We start from the raw sequence: 4,973 nt of genomic DNA, 5'->3' as shown, positions 1-4,973 counted from the left end.
GCCCTAGGTGTTGGTTGAGGGATAAATATTAGCCAGGAATCCGAGAGAACTCATTTGCTCTTCGAATAGTGTCATGGAATCTTTTATGTCTACCTGAAAGGGCGTAAATGTTTACTCCCAATAACTGAGCCAGCTCTATGCTGCATGGTAGCTACAGGTGTCCTTGCAGCAGATGGCACAGCTCTGCACCTGACTTTCTGATGACCCAGACCCTATAAAGAAAGCAGCTCACTGTTATTGCCAGGATAACGTGCCAGGGCTGCAGATATGTTTGGTCGTATATTGGTGGGTGTAGGCAATCAGGCTATGCTGGCTGTTAATCGTATTAGTGTACATTCTTGTACATGCCACTGAAAATAAGGCATACTACAATTGGAGTGCTTCTGAGGAAGATTAGCTAGGTCTCTGCCCCCATTTATGTTGCCCCAGGATTTCCAAGGCTTCCTCAGAGGGGTATAGCAGGACCTGCACCTGTTGTTCTCAATTTTCTGCCATTGTGTTCAAGAAGTACCCATTTAAAGAGGTCCTCCAACAAGCTGGCAGTGGGTCTTGCACCTGGATCTCCTTCAAATTTGGCAACAGCAAAAGGAAGAAGGGCCAACCGGTAAATGATCTTTATTTGACAGAAACAGTTTAGTTTTGGGGCCGGGAGGCCTTCCGGCTGGTGTTGACTAAAAGCCAGGGTGTCAAATGTGCTCCTGCTTTCAACCTAATTCCCAGTGCAAGGCCCTGCCAGGGAGGTGAGCCTGCGCCTAGTGTGCACACAGGTCATGGTAATGGCCTGAACCACCAAATTCAGGGACTTTTGCCTGGATAACCAGAGTACACTTCTGGTACACGCCACTTGTCAAGCTTCCAGGAAGGGAAGGGGTATCATGGCTATTCGCTCAGATTCACTTAGGTGAAGTAAGCTGTAAAATGATAATTAATGTATAGCATCAAATTATCCTCAGTGCAAAAATTAAGGCTAAATGAATATATAAGGTTATTTAATAGAATTTATTTGCTAAAATATGTCTTCAGTTTACACTCTGAACCAAAAATATGCAGATGAATTTTCAGTAATTTTGGATCTCCAACAATAGACATCTATTGAGATGCTGAAACTATTGCACAGCCACTGTTCACACCCTTCTTACCTATGAGGAAAGTGACCCTAACATCATATGCTTCCATTTTTTATGAACACAGTTAAAGAAAAGCAAAAAACTTGTGATTTTTTTTTTAAAAAGGAGAACAAATGGTTGGAGATAAGTTACAGATGTGTATAGAATCCATTGCCAGCTCTCCATTATATATAGTTGTAAAGTTGTGTTTGTTAGCAGTTACAATCTCTAAATGGTCAGAAATAGCTAAAAGCAAACAGTAACTCAATCTTTATTAAGGACCAAATCACACTCGAAATGGAGCTATTTTAAAAGTTAATGTGATCCAAGTCAAGCCCAAATGTGGAATGGACCTTTATAGCCTTCATAGCAATCCTGTTGGAAGTTTTTGGCTGGACTCGGCAATCAAAAATTCAGATGTCATTGGGCCGGAAATTGTTTAAAAAATAATGGTGAGCTCAACCGCACTTTCCTTTGTTAGTGGCGAAATCGAGGCGCAAGGTCCGGCATTCACATATGTGCAGACTAACTTGGAAATCCGGAACGTTCTCCTCCTGGTTCACTGGCGATTAAAGGGATATTGCCGGTTGCAATCAGTTGATTCAATGGACCAGCGCCAATTTGCTCATCTGCCCAACTGGAAAGAAACTAATATCGCCACAAAACAGGTACACTTAAAAATACCAGGTCTAAACTAAGTCTTAATGACTGCCAAACAACTAAAAATTAACTTTTAAAAATGTGGAGTCTGATTACTCCTTATTTTAATAGTTTTTGGTCATTAAAATTTTTTTTTTACTTTTCCCTTCTGTCTTTTATTTAATTTGATTATTTCTTACCCTCTCTTTTTTGTGCCGTTTTTAACTATTTTTCAAATTATTTTAGTGTTGTACCTTTCACTTCCTGGATTTTACGTTCCAGCTTGCAGTAACCGTTCGCAGCTTATCAAAAATGCTGCAATCTGATTGGTTGAGGACAGTGATTGTCTCACTTCTCCCATGAGTCCCAGCTTCGCTTGAACTAACGCTGGGCTCTTCTCCACTTCCTATTAGAGGAAGTGCAACCAGTAAAGACCACGGTAAGTTAGTGGGTTAGTATAAATCTATGGAGTGGTGAGCACTGTTGGTTCGCCACTTGGAGCAATTTCTGAGCCATTGTGTCATTTTGTGCTCAGACCCAGTCTCAGGATATTCTGAAAGCTGCCTGCAGCTGTGCTTCATTACTACTGGATTTGGAACAGATGAGCCTTGAAAGTTTTAAACAGGCTCACTAAGAGTTAGCTGACCTCGGCCGGGGCAATGGCGGGAATGTTACAATTGGCCTCAATGTCCGAGCGTTAGGCAGGGAAATAATCAGCCAGAGCTTCTACTCCTGATTGCTATCCAAAAACACCAACTAAAGAATGTATGTGTGTGGACTTTGGATTAGGACAAAATTTGTTTCTAGTGTGATCTTATCCACTGCCCCCACCCCCAACTGCCTCCCCCCTCTCTTCACCCCCCCCCCCCCACCCCAATATTGTCTGTTAAAGCTCATGTCTAGGCTCACACATGAAGAATGGCCACTTGATTGAGGTATGCTGCCATCCATGGAATCACACTTCAGCAAGAGTCATAAGCTTCTGGAAAAGAGGGTGAAAAGTAGGAAAGTAAAATTTTTTTAAAAACCTCTGCACCTTTTGAGCAGATGAAAAAAAGGCTTAAGGAAATTATCAGTTTTCCATTAATAACCATTTCCAGCTTTATTCAAAGCTGTTCATTAACTTTACTAGTCTCCACTAATGAAGGTCCCTGGTGAGAGAATCGCTGTCATAAATAGCCTGTCAGAAGGCAAGGACTGACCTAAGTGATTGTAGCAGAAGAAATAATGAGAGGATTACAATGGTATGGATCCTCTGCAGTGACAAGGTATCACCAGTGCTGCTCCTCGATAATTAGCAGTAGACAGTAATATACTGACTAACTGAATTGCTGTGTCAGCCAATGCATTGCATGGGAAAGTTTTTATAATAAAAGCAACGTAAAAATAGGGCAGATTGGTAGCCCGAGAGCTGTAGAACAAGACAATGAAGTACAGCACCTTGACAGATACATGTGGTGCTTTTGTTTTCTTTCAGCACTCAGGCAACTTAATTCATTCAAACAGCAATAGCTACAAATGATAAAGGCTTAAGGAGGTTAGAAACTAGAATGTTCTTTAAATACACCACACATTCAGTGCATTTTGCTGCTCAAGGGAACATAACAATGTGTTCAGTGTGTTTTTTGAATTGTATGGGTATATTTGTAGTTTTGTAAATTTTGCAGATGTATTTGCTGCATAAAATTGCCACAAACAATCCCATAGGAAGCAAATCTTTTATTAGTTAAACAAAGATTCACAATGAATCTGTAGATTATTTGTTTACATTTCCAGTTAAAGGAGGATTAATGAAGACAAATAGCTCTGATGAGGAAGTGGAAAAAAACAATGGTAAAAATATGAATGAAAAAAAAATTGTTGGAAATATGGGGGTAGATTTTCATCTTCCCTATCTGGGCAGAAATCTGGCAGAGCAGATCGCCTGCCCTTTATGGAACCCACCAAATTTCCATTGAAATGGTGGGCAAATTGCTCTGCCAGACTATTGCACAGGTGGGGAAAATGAAAGTCTACCCCATTATTACTTAACTTTCTTTATACCACAGGAAACACTTCTTGTGATGACAGTAGTGAAGTGAAGACTGAAATATTTGAAACTTTGTTACACTATGCTGTTGAAAGCCAGAGAACAAATGTTTTCAATGGAATCTGATTTTTACTACAGCAGATGAAGAGACATCTGGACACAGATCATCATCTCCAAGGATGGAGAGTTAAAGGCATTGTCCTAATCTTCATTTGACAGTTTCCCACTAACATGAAAAAAGTTTGTAACTCGTCATTTCTTAGAGCTGCTAAAGCCCTATTTACTCTGCCTGGTTTATCAGAATTTTAACCACACTTGCATTGAACCCCTAGTGTAGTGTTGACCAACCTTTCAAAGCTCAAGAGCAGGAAAAGAACTGGTATACTAAAGAAGAACTACTGGGGGAGAAATTCAATTTGCACCAAAAACAGGCACAAATGGTGTACGTAACTTACTTGATTAAGACAGGTGAGCTGCTAGCACTGTGCTTATTTTAAATTAAATATTGTGGGGGATATTTTCTTCTATATATTTGAGATCTTGCCCTTCATTAACAGCACTAACTCCAACTCTGACCTGGAGCCAGAACTCACTTTTTGTTTATTTTCCTGCCGAAGTTTCTCATATTTGGCTTTTAATGAGAATAGCAGCACAAACCAATAAAACGCACATTTAAACCTTCTACCAGGTTTGCTATTTTTTAACTAATGTCTACCATTTGTTAAATTTAACATATAGAGGAAAATAACTCCCATAATATTTAATTTAAAATAAGTTAACCAATAATTGCATAAAGTCTTGTTATCTGAAGGTCACGCTGTTTAAATCATTTAGATAGTCATATTATGCATTTTTGTGTAACGAAAGAAGGAACCAAAAATATTTAAAGAGCTTTAGTACCAGAATTATTCACTATAACAACAATTTGAATTAAGTTTGCAAGCACAATAAAAATCAGACTCAAGCAGCTCGGTGCACTATTATTTCGGTAATTACCCTTTCCACTCTGTTACTGGGAAATTCTCAGAAAATCATTTTTGCAGATGTTTTAAGATTGAAAACATGTGTGTCTTTCAAGTTGCAGAGGAAATTCAATTCATATATGATTAAACAAAAATTTTCAAATGTTTAGAGGCAATGTGGACTCTGTGTATGTAATATATACAAACAAAATAATTTAGTGTTTTTGAATTCTAAGA

The sequence above is a fragment of the Heptranchias perlo genome, chromosome 13 (genome assembly GCF_035084215.1).
Source record: "Heptranchias perlo isolate sHepPer1 chromosome 13, sHepPer1.hap1, whole genome shotgun sequence".
NCBI lineage: Eukaryota > Metazoa > Chordata > Chondrichthyes > Hexanchiformes > Hexanchidae > Heptranchias > Heptranchias perlo.
The sequence above is the reverse complement of the archived record's forward strand: the minus strand, read 5'-3'. Positions refer to the sequence as shown.